We start from the raw sequence: 20,053 nt of genomic DNA on the forward strand, positions 1-20,053 counted from the left end.
CGATCCCAATCACCCCCCCACTGCCGCCTGCCGGCATCTCAGCGCCCTTCTTTCCTTCAGAACCTCCTCCACCATAGTCACAAATATTTGAGGAGATAAAAAAAATCATTTCACATATTCTCGTGCCCACATACTGGGTGGCAACCTTAGAGGTGGTGTCAACCTCAAACACATCTACACCGAAACCTGTTTTAACGTGACCCAGCGACGTCAACTTGCACTGATGAGGCCGATGCAGCCCAGAAGACGTTGCTTTGCCTCTCCAATGTCCTGACCATTAACCTGTCTCAAGACTAGACAGACCGTACCCACATACAGAAGCAGCCTCACTTTACAGTATGAATATCTACAACAAACCCTTCTCTTTTCCTTCAAACTCAGTGATCCGGTGCAACATTCCTTTTTCTGAATTATGGATAGTGTAAGAATGTGGAGTATATTAAATATTAAACCCGGTGCCAGACAATGCCTGTGGACCGTACAGAGAACAGAGCACAGCCGCCCATGTCTCATAGTGTCATTGTTTTCCTCCTTCACAGGACAACATGGGGTTTCACCTTCAATGGGAGAGGGGGGTCTGTGTGTGTGTGTGTGTGTGTGTGTGTGTGTGTGTGTGTGTGTGTGTGTGTGTGTGTGTGTGTGTGTGTGTGTGTGTGTGTGTGTGTGTGTGTGTGTGTGTGTGTGTGTGTGTGTGTGTGTGTGTGTGTGTGTGTGTGTGTGTGTGTGTGTATGTGTGTGTGTGTGTGTGTAGGTGAATTCTTAGCCTTACAGTGTCCTAGCCTTACAGTGGAAAATATGAGTGTGTAGACAAAGTCGTGCACACAGGCACACACGTGTGCACACACACACACACACACAAAGAGTTGTGTGACAGTTTAGAAGCACTTCCACATTGTACATGTGTGGGGGGAAAGTAAATAGCTGTTCTTATAACAGGTCGATATATCAATGGATTTCATGACCAATAAACTGATCTATTTAGCAGACCAGATATAATTGTTCAATAATAACTAGACCTCATCCAGTTCACCCGACATCATACAGTGTGGTTCTGGGAGAGGAGAGCGGCAGTTAATGCTGAGTCGATAAGATGTTAAATATCTGTCCTATAGGGAAGGACACACTGTTATGCCTTGTGGTAATAGAGAGCAGACAGGGAGGCATTTTTGAATCCCTGAGCAGCTATTTAGAAAAACACTCTTTGAAATTCACTACTTTGATTATCTTGGACACTTGAGGTTTCATCTGCAAAATAGGCTACTCCTAAATTCCACATTCTCATACAGACAAAACAAATACACACGCACATACGTAAGATCGCAAAGGAAAAATACAGACACACCCGTACTGATTGGAAAATACTGCATAGCAATAAACACACCTATAAACAATATGTGAAATACACACACACGTACACAAACACATGTGTCATTCTAAACCCGCCACATACTGGACATAGAGCAGAGTCTTCATGATTCCATCATCATTTGTAATACTGGTACCATCAGCCAACTCATAATATCTATTATAATAGTCCCAATGACAGGGTGGAACTGTGTGTAAAAAGGGAGTAAAAGGAGACTGTCTCTCCCTCTCTTCTCTCTTCCACCTCCTCTCTTTTCCTCTCTGTCTCTCCCTCTCTTCTCTCCTCCACCTCCTCTCTTTTCCTCTCTGTCTCTCCCTCTCTTCTCTCTTCCACCTCCTCTCTGTCTCTCCCTCTCTTCTCTCTTCCACCTCCTCTCTTTTCCTCTCTGTCTCTCCCTCTCTTCTCTCCTCCACCTCCTCTCTTTTCCTCTCTGTCTCTCCCTCTCTTCTCTCTTCCAGCTCCTCTCTTTTCCTCTCTGTCTCTCCCTCTCTTCTCTCTTCCACCTCCTCTCTTTTCCTCTCTGTCTCTCCCTCTCTTCTCTCTTCCATCTCCTCTCTTTTCCGCTCTGTCTCTCCCTCTCTTCTCTCTTCCAGCTCCTCTCTTTTCCTCTCTGTCTCTCCCTCTCTTCTCTCTTCCACCTCTCTTTTCCTCTCTGTCTCTCCCTCTCTTCTCTCTTCCACCTCCTCTCTTTTCATCTGTCTCTCTCCTGCATTCTTCCCCCTCCTATCTTTTCCTGTGTCTTTCTCTCTCTCTCCCCCCGTCTTTCTCTCTCTCTCTCTCATATTTTCTGCTCCAAATTCTGTCAGGAGAGCGGTGCTCTGAGCACGTTGTGCCCCACACAGGAGACTGAGGGCAGTAAATGTTGTACAACTGATGTATGTGTACTTACAAACAGAAGCTCTATGGAGTGTGAGAGAGACAGAGAGAGAGAAATCGATACTAAAAGAAAGATTGAGAGTAGGTGCGCACATGCTGGAGAGATAGTGTGTGAGAGAGAGATAGTTGTGGAAAAATAGTTTGCGCAAAAGTAGCAACATTGATAGATATTGTGACACACTTTACTTTCTGGTGGCTGACCTTCCAAGTCATGGTCCTGCCTGACTTAAACACATCCAGTTGCACGTATTTTGACGTTGTGGCTATTGTAATCGGCTCTAAGGAAAACAAGTGGGCTCAGACATTGTCACATCACATGTAAATATGAATTTTGTAAATATGTTTTTTTTTTCTCTCAGAATTGTGTACAACACTCACGCCCATGAAGACTTTTTTCATGTAAATCGATTTTATTCTGAATCTAATATGGCCAACATAATTACACTCAAACACCTTTTCCTGCATATAAATTGTTGTGGTTCATTTAGTATTGTGTTACTGGGTCTTTAAAAGGGTTGCATGTGGCTCTTGGTATAACTAGGGCTTTGAGTGGCACTGCCATGCCTCTTGTGTTTGAATAGCTGATGTCAACTAGCTCTTCAATGTGTGTTCATGTGTTTCACAACACAAGCACATGGTAGCATAACCACATTACAGGAAAACTAAATCTAGCAATTGAATCACTTTTGCAGTAAAATATTTTTTCACGATCATCCCTTTCATAAATGGGAGACATTAGAGATGTGAAAAAAACATGGTTGTGTTTTGTTCTACTTCGGGTCAGGGTAAAAAAAAAGGTTTGGCCACGAGCCTAAGGGGTAAGAGAGCTAGAATTAGGGCAGACAGGAAGACACACAAAGAAAAAAGTAGAGTAGAGGAGAAACATTGTAACTAAGAACACAGACAAATATAAATGAAAACAAAACAACAGTTATAAAACACAAAGTAAATGAAACAACAGACAAAACACAAAGTAAACGAAACAACAGACAAAACACAAAGTAAACTAAACAACAGACAAAACACAAAGTAAACGAAACAACAGACAAAACACAAAGTAAATGAAATAACAGATAAAACACAAAGTAAATGAAACAACAGACAACACATAAGCCATGGAGATGCAGAGGAAGAAAAGCAGAGAAAGGCTCAAACTCCAGAGAGACAAACTTACAGTAGCTCTTTGCCGCCATGCCTATAGCCCCCTGCAGTAAACCACAACGCCTTTACCACTCTAGCCTATCTATTCACGGTGTGATAGACTGTATTCATGAAAGGCTCCACCACAGACAAGCAAAGCAGAAAGGGAGAAGGGCTTATGACACATTATTAGTCATATTACCAGGAACGATTAGATTAATCACATTACAGAACGTACACTCAGCAAAGCTCTGTTCTCCAATAAGCACCTGGGGCATGTCCAAAATGACACCATATTCCAAATATAGTGCACTACTTTTGATGAAATCTCTATGGGCCCTACTCAACAGTAGTGCACTACATATGGAATAGGGTGTCATTTGGGATGCAAGCCCTGTGTTACAGCAGAGCTATCAAACGGTTGGCTAATGCTGCTCTCTATGACAGAGATAAAAGATGGGTAGAGGGATATTAAAATCAGTCTCTCTCTGTATGTGTGTGTGTGTGTGTGTGTGTGTGTGTGTGTGTGTGTGTGTGTGTGTGTGTGTGTGTGTGTGTGTGTGTGTGTGTGTGTGTGTGTGTGTGTGTGTGTGTGTGTGTGTGTGTGTGTGTGTGTGTGTGTGTGTGTGTGTGTGTGTGTGTGTGTGTGTGTGTGTGTGTGTGTGTGTGTGTGTGTGTGTGTGTGTACTGGGGAGGAGGGATTGTCAGAATGCTTCTCATCACTGGCAGGGCTCTATGCTGCCATTTTCTTACAAGAAGCACATGTGCTCCTAAGTTTAAGAAATAGGACCACATGAATGCATGTAGGAGCACAATAAAAAATATTCAAAGTATTAATGACAAGAATTGCCAAGAATAACTAAATACAGGTTTAAGGAGCACCAGAAAAATGTATTTTTTAGATGGCGATGTAGCCTACATTGGGCCGATATGAAACCTAGCTACTTTTGAAGCTCATCTCCTGAAGAAGCTCATCCCTTTTTCCTTTCTTTCTGTTACACTAAATGTTGTCTGAGGGCACTGGTGCTCCCAAATTAACATCCCAGGTAACACAGCAAAATATTTAGGATAATATTTGACCAAAATGGTAGCACTGGAGAGTCTGGCCCCTGACTGTGTATTAATATGATAGCTCCTCCTCACAAGGACCAAACTTTTGGCCTGACATGAACCTATACTGACACTGTAGCACCACCACCACAAAAACAACAATAAACATTTATTGTTGTTTTTATATATATATATATATATATACAGTGCCTGACTTGGACTGAAATATGTACTGTATATAAACACAACATGTAAAGTGTTGATCCCATGTTTCCTGAGCTGAAATAAAAGATCCCCGAAATTTTCAATAAGCACAAAAAGCTTATTTCTCTTTAATTTTGTGCACAAATTGGTTTACATCCCTGTTAGTGAACATTTCTCCTTTGGCAAGATAATCCATCCACCTGACAGGTGTGACATATCAAGAAGATGATTAAACAGCATGATCATCACACAGGTGCGGCCACTCTAAAATGTGCAGTTTTGTCACACAACACAATGCCACAGATGTCTGAAGCTTTGAGGGAGCGTGCAATTGGCATGCTGACTACAGGAATGTCCACCAGAGCTGTTGCCAGAAAATTGAATGTTAATTTCTCTACCATAAGCCGCCTCAGTCATTTTGGGCCTGGTTCCCCAATGGGTGGGCCTGGCCTATGCCCTCCCAGGCCCATCGATGGCTGCGCTCCTGCCCAGTCATGAGAAATCCATAGATTAGGGCCTAATGAATTTATTTCAATTGACTGAAGAGTTAGAGAGAAGGGGAGAGAGAGGGGAATAGTTGGAGAGAAGGGGAGAGAGGGGAAAAGTTGGAGAGAGGGGAAGAGTCAGACAGAAGGGGAGAGAGGGGAAGAGTCGGTGAAAAGGGGAGAGAGAGGGAAAGAGTTAGACAGAAGAGGAGAGAGGGGAAGAGTTGGAGAGAAAGGGAGAGAGGGGAAGAGTTGGAGAGAGGGGAAGAGTTGGAGAGAGGGAAGAGTCAGATAGAAGGGGAGAGAGGGGAAAAGTTGGAGACAGGGGGAAGAGTTGGAGAGAGGGAAGAGTCAGACAGAAGGGGAGAGAGGGGAAGAGTCGGAGAAAAGGGGAGAGAGAGGGGAAGAGTTTGACAGAAGAGGAGAGAGGGGAAGAGTTGGAGAGAAAGGGAGAGAGGGGAAGAGTTGGAGAGAAAGGTTGAGAGTTGAAAAGAGAGGGGGAGAGTTGGAGGCAGGGGGAGAGAGGGGGAGAGTTTGAGAAAAGGGGAGAGAGAGGGGAAGAGTTAGATAGAAGAGGAGAGAGGGGAAGAGTCGGAGAAAAGGGGAGAGAGAGGGGAAGAGTTAGACAGAAGAGGAGAGAGGGGAAGAGTTGGAGAGAAAGGGAGAGAGGGGGAGAGTTTGAGAAAAGGGGAGAGAGAGGGGAAGAGTTAGATAGAAGAGGAGAGAGGGGAAGAGTCGGAGAAAAGGGGAGAGAGAGGGGAAGAGTTAGACAGAAGAGGAGAGAGGGGAAGAGTTGGAGAGAAAGGGAGAGAGGGGAGGAGTTGGACAGAAAGGTTGAGAGTTGAAAAGAGAGGGGGAGAGTTGGAGGCAGGGGGAGAGAGGGGGAGAGTTGGAAAGAGAGGGGGGAGAGAGGGCGAGAGCCCTTCTGGCAAACATGTTTAGCTCTCTCATAAACATCTCATTTGATAATAAAAGATAAAGAGTTAACAGCAGGACTTTATAACCCCACCCCTTGTGCGCACCCACACACACGTAAACAGGCACACACACATATGCGCGAATGCATCTACACACAAACACACAAACTGCAGCCAGCACACACACACAACACAGGCTGGCTGCTTTGACACTTCCAAGGACCACACACTGACTCACAGGCACACACATGGGACCCCAAGCCAGCCCTCTGAATAATACAGCCTGGGAACACACACACACACACATTCACTGTGACGACAGTAGTCGCACACACCGTAGCCTGAGGTCCTGTGTATCATGTGCTGTGTGGACTGCAGCGACGGGCCAACGCCACGGCCACTAGATAAACTACACAGTAACAACCCTGCTACCTACATCAACAGGACCGCTGCCTGGCTCACACTACATGCCAAAGCTAACTCAACTCAGTCCCACCGCAGCGGCAGCTCGCACCAGACTCACACTACCAGGAATGGCTGTGGCTCAGATACAGTTGATATAGTCAAAGTCTTTGGTTAAAACTATGACACCAAAATGCACTTGTATGTCCAGTACTTTATTTATACATGCCATTTAGCAGACCCTTTCATCCAAAGTGACATAGAGTCATGAATGCATACATTTTTATATGGGTGGCCCCAGCGGGAATCGAACCCACAATAATTTGCCCTGAGAAGTGGCAAAGACTAAATACGAAGTCATTATTAGTGTGCCCTCTATTTCCCCATAGACCATCCCTGCTGATATCTAATCTGCTGTTTAATAGCATAGACACACCCACCCTTGATATGTGAACACAGATAGCATGGGTTCACACAGGAAAAATAGACAGAGAGAGGAGAGAACAGGGAGAGAGGGAAGAGGGGAAGAGAACAGGATACCATAGAAAAGGGGGATGAGAGGAGCAGTCATTGTGAAGCACATTTACAGCGTCTGTTTTAAAATTAGTCATAAAAAGAAAGGATGGATTGGAACACAACAAAGACCAAGTTAAAAGGGCAAGAAACTGTGACAAACAAAATAATTGAAAATAATGGCTTCCTGCTGTTTATAAGTTAACCTTCATCAGTGCAGGGTGGAGTGAGGGGAGGGATGGCGCAAAAATGCAGCGGTGACAAGACTCGTTAATAGCATGCTGCTTTTGACGCAATCTTGACGCATTTGGTTAAGTTCCTATTTCATCACGAATGAGTGAATCCTGTCTTGTATGCCCAAAACGCCCACAATTCAGTATCCAGTACATTCTTATATGCTTCTGATATTTTGAAATTATGTCAAAAACTACCGTATTTCTGGAGTGAGAAAGTTAAGGCAGAAATAATTTTGCTGAAGTTTCTCTGACTTCAAATGTTCAAAGATGCGCTTTACAGATGATGTGCTTGTAATAAGCTAACTGGAGATCGTTTCCATTTGGGTAGACCCACGTAGGCTGTAATAACTCAGGGTTTACCGTTTAAAATGATCTTCATTAATTGACACATATTACAGTTGTGAATTCCCATAACTCGAGCGCGAAATACGAGTAAATGGTTGGAGAAAACGCCCTGCGAAAAGTCACGGCTTTCCATCTATTCTATTTCATCTATTCCTTCGGTTATGATACGCATTTGCGCACGCTATATGGTCAATTCCTGTCCAATGCCGATCAAATGTGAGCACTGTGCCAAAATCGCAACATCTTAGGCACATTTGAAACAGAACGAGATCTGGTGTGACTGACAAAAAGGCTACATCTTAAGAGCTGAAACGAATGCAATTTTTCTTTGGGCTTTGACATAGAATTTTGTTGGACTGCTTCGGGGCTCTGTTTACTCAAACACATAAGATAGACAGGAAAATAGTCGATGATGACATGTGTAAGAAAATAATGCTTCTAGCCCACTTACTGGTGGCAACTGGCAACAATAAAACGAACATTCCTGATTCCTTTCTTTACTGTACTAGAATTGGCCTACATGCATTTGCCAGAGCTACTCCCCAAAATGAAATAAATGTAGACTACTTGAGTAAACCTGGTTGTGGGCCTTTCCAGGCCGAGCACAGTCAGTCTCTGTGTAACTTAATCTCGGGAGCTGATCACTGGGTTTTGAATCTAAGTATTTATTTGAGAGTTTGGAACTTAATAAGAATAGCTTTAAGTACCATTAAAAACTATTACCACAACTATTGTTTTTGACATAATGGTGGGAGCGACCGTTTCCCATTTAGGCGAAAACGCATTACTTCAATCCCTGATCGCATGTTGCACGTATTGATTGCAGGAGAAAATGTAGACCTTAATTAAGCAACATTTGGGTTTAAGAGTCGCCTCCTGACAGAATTGCATGTTTGGCTGCCCGTGGTGTTGCCTTTTGACTATGTCTCACACAAAACAAAATCGTATAATTCGTCTGTGCCCTTGACCTGACGGTGCAGAGACTTGAGTCAGAGGCCTTCTGTTTAGGATAGGATCAGGTGACCCGCCTCTGTAAAAATGAGATTGGCTAGCCTATACACTGTCCCTACTGCCAGTGGCATTTATATGCTGCATTACGATCAAGCATTATCAGTCTATATGCCCAAGCTTTTCTCGTTTGTAGGCTATTGGTGGAGGTTGTATTAGCGAAAAGCAAGCTATGCCTAGTAACCTACAGGAGATCGAAGTAGCTATGGAATATTAGACAGTTATGAAATATATATTCCCATATACCATAACGTGCTTATTATGCCACTAATCAATTCATACATTATACGATTTAAATATAACAAATAGCCTGTTACGCACGCCTTCTTCTTAGAGCTTCTACAATGACCTACAGTTAGTTAGACAAGTTACCAAATCGTTTAATACTGCAGAGGAAACGACAGGCTTCTGCTGCTACCTCGCAGTCTAACCAAGGTGAGAGAAGCAAACTGGGTCTGTGAAAATGATTGAGCCACCCTATGAGGATAGTGGCAGATCAATCGAAAGTGCTTCTTTATTATTCAATAATCTATACCAAAGAATTTGGGCATATAGGTTTTATAAGGGTGCTTAGAAGGCAAATGTCGGAATTATTACTCGTATTATCACATGTAGGCCTAAGCTATTGGATGAATTAGAATACATTTGATTATATTTCAAATAGGTTTCAAATAATATCGGCTAATATCCATCAAATGAATATACAATTAATTCACGTTAACTGATTACATTAATTAAAGAATGAATGAACGAGTTAATATTTATCGTTTCAGTAGGCTTAACTTCATGAGTGGAAATGAACGTCATTCTAAATTCAAAACTCGGCTGCTATTTTCCAACTTCAAGAAGTAATGGCTCGTTCATTATTTGAAATGTTATAGAGACGTGCAAAAAAATGCTATTCATGACACATTGTATTGTGTGATTTTCCTAAAACAACAGTTAAATCCAAATCTTCAATTAGGTTAAATATTAATTTAATGTTAAAAGTAAAAGACAACATAAATGAATAGACAGACAGACAGACAGACAGACAGACAGACGCACACACAAATTGAAATAAATATGTTCCATATTGGGACAAACACGCACGTTGGCGAGAGTAGCAGGTCTCTTAGACAATCGGTGACTTTACAGGTTATTCTCTCAAACAACGGAACAGTGGATATGCTGGAATAGCACGTGCAACCCAGCCTACGCAGGAAAGTTCATTCATGATTTGTTTGGAAACGTTTGCATTAAAGATAAATAAAAAAGGGTCAAGATAAACCTTGTTGTGACATAGGGCCAACTCTCCTCTGAATGAGATGTTTCTATTGATACATTCTTATGAACACTGAATATATTCTTTAGAAAAATGATTCCAACGGCAACACAGAAAGAAAATGGAATCTATGTCTACATGACCTATTTTTGATTGATAGGCCTACGATAAATATAACACTTTACAACACACATGGAGTTATCAAAGTAACTGTTTCCACTTTATTACTCAAAAATGAACACGTTACCGTTTCATCAACTGGAAATGTGCGATCCCAAATGTAAAAAGTAGACGTTACCGTTTCATCAACTGGAAATGTGCAATCCCAAATGTAAAAAGTAGACGTTACCGTTTCATCAACTGGAAATGTGCAATCCCAAATGTAAAAAGTAGACGTTACCGTTTCATCAACTGGAAATGTGCAATCCCAAATGTAAAAAGTAGTCAAATAATCATGAAAAAAAGAAACCACATACATAGCTAGAAATGTTTTCCCCACGATGCTCCCTTTGACCTTTCTAACGCAGGTGAACTAGAATGATAGGCCTAAATAACCCACATGTAGCCTGTGTGAAATCATTATTATGGAAATTGAATGATAATCCTGAGTTATGGTTAGTTATTATTATCAATCAGTAGGCTAATTAAATATTCATTGTCATCATTGTCATTATTACATTGGACTATTAATATAGGCATAATAATAATAATACATTATGTAATAGATCGTTTTGTCTGGTGATGAAAGCTGTGTCCAAATAGCCTAAATTGTTATGGGGATTAACTGACCAAAACAATGAATTGAAGATAGGATATGCTACAGGCCTATTAATAAAGTTTGAAACCAATAGCCTACAGCCATTATAGCAATCGTCACTGTAAACGAAATTGTTATTAGGCCTATGTTGTACTTTTCAATTAACATCTGAAGGTAAAATAATCAACTATAACCCCAGATAGGCTATTTACCCCGAGGTGCAACAAGTGATTTCTCTTTCTCGTAATCGACTGCATTACTGCATAACACCGCTGCTGCTGATGTGTTGTCAGAAGAAACACAAGATTAATGGCTTATTACAATGAATGGGAAATCGATGGAAACGGTCAGGTTAGTCATTACGGAACACCCCTGACTAGTACTTACTGTTTATGGGGTGTCTGTACCTCTGCTGGCCGTTGAGGAGGCTCTGTCCATTGATTAAAATGATTGAATCCAGGGCTGGGCTGCGTCGGGTCCACGACCGGCAGAGATCCGCTGGAGTCTGTGCTGGTGGACACAACTTCGTGCCCCAAGCGCTGGATGTGAGCGAGTCCGAGAGAAATGAGAGAGATGGGAGACAAAGGTAGACAATGTGCGTTGGTTTATTGTCTGTGTGAGAGTGGTGTTCGCCTCAGAGAGAGAGAGAGAGAGAAAGAGAGAGAGAGTGAGTGTCTCTTTCGCTCGAGACCAGTGCGTCGAGGTTTGCTTGCTGAGTGCGCGGGGATCTTGCTGGAGTTCGAGCCGCTGCGTCTCGCGGCGCAGATAAACTTGTCAACCGGCCAGTTGGAGTCGTTTGATCGCACGTTGTGGCCTGTCGTCCCCGGTTAGACACGGCCGAGCCACAAATCGGTCCTCTTCTGAAGTCGTGGTTTCTTCACCAGCGGGAACAAGGAAAACGCAAAACGCATCATAAGGAAAATGTTCCGGTGAACAACAGGCAAAACAACCAAGTCGCTCAAGCAAAACAGACCGAAATCAAAATGTCTGCGACAAAGAGAAGGTGTTAACTGAAGACATCTCGATAGAACAGTCACAATTTCGCGCAAAACAATCTGCGTGTCACTTTCAATCTTTCCGGTGCCAACGGGCGCGCTAACTGACAGCGGGTTCACAAAAGAGGGAGGCGAGAGGGGTGGAGAAAGAAGAAAGCAAGCGCGGGGGAGAGGGGAGGGGCGTCAAAAGTCATTTGGCCTATTCCTCAGCATGAGCATTTCGTGTCTCGCTGCAAACTCTAATATTCTGCACTGACTTGTTTTTTTTTTGCCTTTCAAATATTTGATTTGGATGTGAGACTGTGCGCCATCGCTATTCCCACATATTTGATTTCGGATACAATGTGTGCCTTTGTCAGTAGGTTAACTTTTATATGAAGAGTTTTTAAAATACATTTTACTATTTAAATCAGGACATATGCTGTTGTGCCAGATACAAGTTGTTATTACTGAATAATACCCTATTTAACAATAAATAGTTATCCTATCAGGAATGCAGATGAAACAGAAAGGCCTATAGATTTAATTCCATGCTCAGCAAAGACATCAGTAGTCTAATAAACGTGCATATATTGTAGCCGTCCCTGTCTCTGTCTGTCTTTGCCTGTCTGTTTTATTAATATCTCGTGTAAATACAGCAGGAGTGCGCTGTCATGGGAAATCATTGCATAATAAACTACATTCTTTATCGACAGATGTCACCGGCTTTTAATAAATAACGAGGCCAAACGGTCTAACGAATGAACGGCTCTCCCCAGGTCGTCGTGACTGCAGTAAACCAAGGAGAGGGCCACACAAAACTGTCTGTCCTAAATATTTGATGAGCTCGTTTCCACTTTCGTTGTGGCCTAAGGTCACTTTCGATACCACATTGTGTGATGGTAGGTGAAAACGTAAGCATATCAGTTGGCACGGTGGCAATATGGAAGGGCACACTTAGCTGCGCCTTTACTTTCGGTGTCATTGCAAGACTCCAATCCCTCGGAATAAATTGGATATTAGGCTTATAAGTAATGGTTTTAAAGAATGATGTAATGTGTAGGCTGAAGGAGTATGCATGCAAAATAAATAAAAAATACCTGTATTTTTTTGTTTTTATCAACACAGTCAAAACTTCGAAACATTTGCAAAAGATTTCACACTGCATGTGAATGCTAAAGGGAGTCTAGAGGCCAGGGTAATGTCCATTTAGCTGCAACTGTCGCAAAAAAACCTCGGAATGCCAGTACATGTGAGGACCAGCCACAATGATGCTACTAATGTCTTCGAGATGCAAAGCTTAGCCTACTTGATAACTGAGTCTACAGGCTCGAGAGAGTTCCGGAGGGTCCACGTGCGTGACTGCAAGCCAGTCAGTCTCAGAAAGAAAGAGAGAGAGGGGGGCAATACGGGGCAATAGGAGATACAGTGACGCATGCAGCAATATTTAATGCAGTCCCAAACGCTACTTTTGGTCATCCTATTACATTTTGCAGTGTTTCGTAATGCATGAAATAACAATTGGCGTTTTGATTTAAGGAATCGATTAGACAGTCTCTGGAGATTAGAAATATTGTGAAAACGCTTGGGTCACATTCGTTTTTTAAGTGGCGGCCCAATGACGTCAAAACATCATCACGTAAAGGTCAGACAAAACTGATCCAATTATCGTCTCCGAATGAACGCAAGACTGATCAGCAGCAGCGGAGGGCTGGTAGAGACTGGTAGCTGGGCTAAAAAATGATTTAAAGTGCCAGAGATGGCAACTTGGAATCATGTCGTTTGTGGTTACAGTGTTATCTTTGCCAACTAACTCACATTGTTAACATCCTTTGCCAACCCCTCTCCCTAAGTCACATCCATAAAACTCTAAATTGTCCAATTCAATATAATTACAAGTAAACTGGATATGAGTGGGTCCGCAGAAGCTTACCTTGTTTGTAGCACTCAAATGAAGGTCGCGAACGTCGACAGTTGGCAGTTCTGGAACCGTTCTGCTGATCGCAGTGTTCTCCGTGCAGAATACACGAGATGAGCGCTGGGGTGCGTGGAGGGATAGTGGTGAAACACCAGACGAGGCGCGTAGCTCATTCGTCAATAATATTAAATATGTTAATGACGATGATGTAGCAGTGCGTGGGCGAGAGAACACTGTCTGGTCTGTGCGTAAAGTTTCATCAAAAAACTTCTGGGAACTAATAACATTTGAATGAATGTATAACTTTTGTCCAGACAATTGCCAACTTAATCATTGATTTGTAAAAGTATTATAGACCAATTTATCAACGTGTCTTTGGGGGCAGGCATATGAACACATGCCATCTCCCTCTCCTTATCCTATGTGTTTGTGTTGGTTGGATATATGACGTGTGTATGTGTTTGTGTGTATGTGTGTGTGTGTGTGTGTGTGTGTGTGTGTGTGTGTGTGTGTGTGTGTGTGTGTGTGTGTGTGTGTGTGTGTGTGTGTGTGTGTGTGTGTGTGTGTGTGTGTGTGTGTGTGTGTGTGTGTGTGTGTGTGTGTGTGTGTGTTAACGAGTTGGGGGTTGCAAATGGTAAGGGGATGGTATAATTAAAACATTTAACACAGTGCGCTAAACCCCTGCTCCATTTTCTGAAGTGATCTTTAAAATACTTTTTTTCTGCAGTGAGAACATTTTGGGGCGCGAAATGCTCGACCTCAGTTTATATAAAGAACCGGCAGAGTTTTAAAAGTCCTAAAGCTACACTGTGGCCGACGTGACCTCGGAAAATATGTAATTTGTTAGACCAATGGTTTTAACTTAACCTAAAAATGTTCCCATTTCAAATAGAAAATTAGAGGTAATCTTCATTTATATGTCAAAACGAGCTGTTTAATTAAATGGACAAAAAGCGAAGGCTTGGCACGAAGCGTCACTTTACGCAGCAATCTGTGTGTATTTTCTTGTCACAAGGAGAAATATTCTTTATGCGCCACTAAACGATAGAGACGTGTCATTTAAAATGTCTCTAGAAGAACAGGCAATCAAAATGGCAATGTCCTTACAAGTGAAATAAGTGTTATCGAAAATAATTTATTTGGTAGCCTATAGAATGTGATCTTTTATCTTCATCATCATTAAATATTATTATTGATATATAGCCTATAAATCATTTATAGCCTGCTATTCTTATGAATATAATTCCTATTTTTGTCTGACACGGAATATGACTTCATTTATCATTTACTTAAAAACATATTTAAATATTACTAAAACTGTATTAGGCTGCCTATCAAACGATACGTTTAAGTGCTATGTTATTTTAAAAAAAAATACCTTTATTTAACTAGGCAAGTCAGTAAAAGAACAAGTTCTTATTATCAATGACGGCCTAGGAACAGTGGGTTAACTGCCCGTTTAGGGGCAGAACGACAGATATTTACCTTGTCAGCTCGGGAATTCGAACTTGCAACCTTTCGGTTACAAGTCCAACGCTCTAGGCTATCTGCCGCCCCATTAAAGGCGCTTGCCATGAAACTTAGCTGCCTTGTAAAAAGGTCCTTACCCGAATTTATCACAAGGATTTTCCTAAAGATGAAATTAAATAACTACATATTTTATAACTGCTGAATACCTACAGTTTGAATTGTTTCGCAGACGTTTTTCAAGAAAGAAGAAAGCAATACATAATGCATGCATTTGGGCACAGGTGAATGGTTAAAAGAGGATTAGGATTTTTCATTTTAACAACTAAACTATCTAATTAAACTAATCTCTCATAGGTCTTATCACATAAATAAAAATAAATAGGCCTATACAGAATAATTGGACTGAGCGGTGACCTGTATGAGTATATCATTATTATGTCGCTAATGATTAAATCCCTAATTTTCATAGCCATTTAAAACATAAAATGGATAGCATATTCAACCTGTGGATAATACAATTCTCTAACACATTTCGTTTCAGTACTAGGCCTATGTGGGGAGAGAAGAAGTGAAGAAATAGGATCTATGTGTGAATATTCTTCCGTGTATTTATTCAACGAAATGTTTTGCTAACTGATGTGCATTTCACCTCGTGCAAAGCAGCCATTCCATAGCTGTTTTGGTTCTTCTAAATAATTGAACACTGATTGGGGACTCCTTTGCCTTTGCGTCTCTCCTGCACTCACTCCACTCTATTTATTTTGAATTTCTTGGAAACTGGGAATCTAAAAGTATAAGACTGCTCAGAGGCAGGGAGGCAGTAGTAGCAGGGAGCTCAAACTAGCGGGAAACTTTAGAATGCCGTGAAACAATGAAAAATTGATCTCGACAAAAGCCCCAATAGAAAACAATCAGAAAGAAGCATTTCAATCATTTACAAGACGAAATATCCTTAAAGCTTTTGTAAAATATGATAGTAAATATGAAGCAGTTGGGGCAATTGAGCACACAACATCCCAGGGTAAAATGAAAGCCTTATCTTGGGTGCCAATACAAATAGACCCACATTGGGATGAGAGAGGAGAGGCCTTGCTGGGAGGTCTGCATGCACAGAAGGACCGGGCTCCAATGAGCCTCCTGGACGAGCTGACTGAGACGGAGCAGTCACTGGATGCCATCTGATTCTAAGCCCCTCTGAGCCCATTGCGTCACTCCAGCCTCCAAATAAGAATAACAGTCTTTTATTTATTTCCCATTGAAGTCCCTGCTAGGATTTGATAAGAAATGATCCGGTGATTTGACGTAGACCTCCGGCACAAATATCATTTCATTTCAAGAAGTCAGCAGAATAACTTAAAGAAGAATGGTTCTGGAATATGTCAGCCTGATGCCGAATTAGTACCGCCGTTATGACTGTAGCTGGTGTGTGTGTGTTGTGTGTGCAACATGTTAACAATAGCGCTGCAATGAACCGAAATGGCAATTAAGGTAATGTATGCGCCTATAAAATAGCCTGCTAACGCTTCCTATGTTTTTCATTGGTCATCTCATTTGCTCAGTGTATAGTGACAGCGAGACACCAAGATAGTTAAACCTGTCACTTCATGTAGAAATAGCACGACTGTGTGGAGGTTTATGGAATAGCAAGATAATGGATTGCACACGTTGTTGAAATATAAAGGGCGCATGGAAATCATTTTTGCATTGAAGACATGATATTGTCTATTCACAAACCAATACCTGACACGACTATTTCCTGGAGGTGGAAGAATAAATAGGCCTACTGATAGTAATTTTCTGTCTAACATATAAACGAATAAAATACTACTATTTCTGTTGTGATATTTATAAATTATTATATTTAACATGTGGCTATTTACAGTTTATGTATATGTACAGGTTACAGGTTACAGTTATAACCAATAAACAAAGACAACATCTGACCTAACCCATGCCTGGTGGACTTCCATCATTTTAACCAATAGGAGAAACCTATGGTTTTAATGGGCTTTTTCGAACCTGAAGGATAAATAATTTAATGGACATAGACTGGCCAAAGTAGGCCATGGGGTGCCAATCGAGCTGTGCACAAAGCCACAGGCCAAGGGAGTCTGTGAAACGTTTATTGGCGAATTAAAATCGGCAGGAGGGCCACTGCTCGCTGCGGTCACAAACACCAACATGGTAATTTAGTATAAACTACAACTGGGACCACACATTCCTCTAACATGGTGATATTGTAAGGAGTATATTATCCCTGCTGAGAGGTGATATGGAGAGCAAAGTGGTCAATTTAAATTCGAACAAATAAGTGTATAATAATAATAATAACATAATTAACATATAAATAATAACATCGACCACAACAACGAGGAGGCATAACAATAATAATAATAACAACAACAACAGCCATTAATAATAATACAATAATTCCTCGAAATAGTTAATTTAATGCATGTAAAATGTAGGCTAAGTATTGAGTAAATAAATGGTCTAAGCATGGTATACCCTCGCTTTAACGAAAATAGAACTGCTCAATGAACCATGCCTTAAATCATCTATAATTGGAGACGAAGGAAACTAATGCAAAACGAATGGCTGACGTTACAGTACAAAACAGACAATTAAACAACATCTTTCAAAAATAAATACATATTTAGCAGAAGCCCAATTTCTTAAACCAGATTCTTAACCCACGTCAATGGTGCAATGTAGGCTATCTTAATTCATAAGGATATATTAGGCCATGTACAATTCAAGTTGGGAATAGGCATGTCATAAGATTCAAATTGGAAATGGGCAGGTCAGGTCACTCAATTGTTGGCATCAATATTTGCATCACATGGGCCAATGATTGCACATGATTTGTTGTCAAATTAATTCCTAACTCATAAACACGACCTTCAAATCCATTGCCAATCTTGTTCTACACCGATTATAGCCCACCAAACACCATCCACAAAAATAATTATAATAGATCAGTAATAGTTGCCTATGTAGTCTTCAACCAAAGTATATTTGGATAACTTTCTATCGAAATATACCAAAATATAAAGGGCACAGCTCGACAATATCAAATGCAAGCAAACGTTTGCGTTTGGCGCATGAGTGGACATTACAGTGCACTTGAATGACTCTGCTTCAAGTGATCCGCGACTTTCTGGGACTTTCTGGGAGTGAACTAGATGCGTGTCTAATGGCTTGTTTTTAAAGGATGTATCTCATTGCCGGTTAGGATTCATTTATATTTCAAACAACATTCTAATAGACGCAGTGGCAGTTGGAGCGCACCTTCAGCCGCAGTCCAAATTGTTTCCATACAGAGGTCATGACTCCGAGTCCATTATTGCTCGGAAGCACCATTTCTCACTAAGCGCCTCCTGCGCTAAAGCGCTGCTGTCAGGAGGATTTACATTCGCTCCACGCGACTCACGACGGTATGCTAGAAAGATACAGTGGTTTAATACATATGGTTAACATCCCATATGTGGAATCTATGTGTTTAAATACTGAGCTTATTGTCAGCCTGCAGTGACAATGTCTCTAGACCCTTAATAGGCCTATCTGTCACAGAGAGCATGATCAACCAAAGTAGTAGCAGTAGCAAGCTCCTGAATTCAAATATAATTATATATATATATATATATATATATATATATATATATATATTTATTTATTTATATATATATGTAGTCATCAATTAAAAAATAATTTTATTATGAAAGTCAGAAAAAATATATTGTTTTGTTTTATTTTGAGAATATTCGATTGCTGTGGATTTCGTTTTGGTTTAGCAATTGTGCAGAAAGGTTCTAAGACGGTAGGCTACATAACGTCCATTATAACAGACCTGTTTGGATAGGATACAATAAAAAAACTTCAGCAGCAAAGGTAGGTTTGTGCTTCTGCTGGATTCAGTTTTACTTTACCCTACAGTAGGCCTACAATGAAAACAATCTAGTACGAACCCTGAGCAAACTTCAATTTTTACTTTTCATGGAAATTGGGTATATCACGAATAACAGTAATCTTCTTATGCCTGTTTCAAAGTTCAGTCCTTGAGAGCTATGATATGCAACAAAGAGGATTGTTTTCCTTTCGCTAAGTGCAATGAACCTGGCAGCCTCTTTTCTCCGAATACGTTTTTACCTGAAATAAAATCCGCCTGACCAAAGACGCAGAGGAAGAAAAGTTGGAGGGAGAAAGAGAGTTGTTAGAGTCAGCACTCTGCACTATGTCATTGGGCAGAAGTATTTGACATTTGGAATTATCTGTAAATACTTCATTAAACTGTGTATGAGTTACCCCTTGTGCCTCACGGTCCACTTCTGGTAAGATTTACAAATGATAACATAAACATACCAAACAAGAAAATCAATTCGAGTTTGAAAAAGGAGGAGGGGAAAGAGAGGGGCTCCTGAGCTTTACGAATTTGATCGGTCCACTTAACAAACAAAACCGCGGAGGTCGAGTAATGAGGGTTGGAACACGCGCCCAATGTTTGGGCCAGGAATCATTTGTCCATACATTAACAGTCCTGCAAAAGAACAGCATGCCAGAGTTGCGTTATTGTCAATAATTCTTCATATCACTTGCTTCCTATTGCACGGGATATATCAAAAACCCTTACTGCAAATTAAGAGGAGAAATCATGGAATATCGGTGTGCTAGATAGCCAGGGAGACAATAATTCTCCCAATGGTCAACTGGCCATTGGCATATTATTGCTCAATGAAGGACTCAACAGGTAGTTTACTGCATATATTATGGAATGGTGTTTTCTGGATATTTTATTTTCTGAAATGAGTTAGCAGTCGATAATGGGTAAGCCTACTAACAATGAGGGGAGGCACTAATGAGTGAGTATCTGCCAGACCAAAGGCACATCAGCAAAATGATAGGCTTACTGGTTCTTGAGGGTATGTGGTGTTTGGGTTGGGATTGGGAACATAAAGCACCAAGAGATTACAACTTCCAACCCCCCTCTCCTTGTCACACATTTACCCCTGTCAGTCTGTCTGTGGCCAATGCTGCCTGCTATGTCAGCTCTGACCCCAAAGCCCGAAAGGAGACGTCAAGCTCAGGTATATGTTGAAAGGACATGGAAACAGATACCGTTGAAAATGAT

At 41.2% G+C, this 20,053-nt stretch overlaps 1 protein-coding gene across 1 annotated transcript in view; it reads right to left on the reverse strand.

Annotated features, from left to right (window-relative positions):
- Window positions 1-11,672, reverse strand: part of LOC118366657 (DNA-binding protein SATB2-like) — an 82,333-nt gene extending 70,661 nt beyond the window's left edge. The window contains 1 exon segment of the mRNA XM_052493693.1: window positions 10,951-11,672. The gene's annotated coding sequence lies outside the window, so the exon portion shown is untranslated.
- Between the last annotated feature and the right edge of the window lie 8,381 nt (window positions 11,673-20,053).

The sequence above is a fragment of the Oncorhynchus keta genome, chromosome 34, assembly GCF_023373465.1.
Source record: "Oncorhynchus keta strain PuntledgeMale-10-30-2019 chromosome 34, Oket_V2, whole genome shotgun sequence".
In the NCBI taxonomy this organism is placed as follows: domain Eukaryota; kingdom Metazoa; phylum Chordata; class Actinopteri; order Salmoniformes; family Salmonidae; genus Oncorhynchus; species Oncorhynchus keta.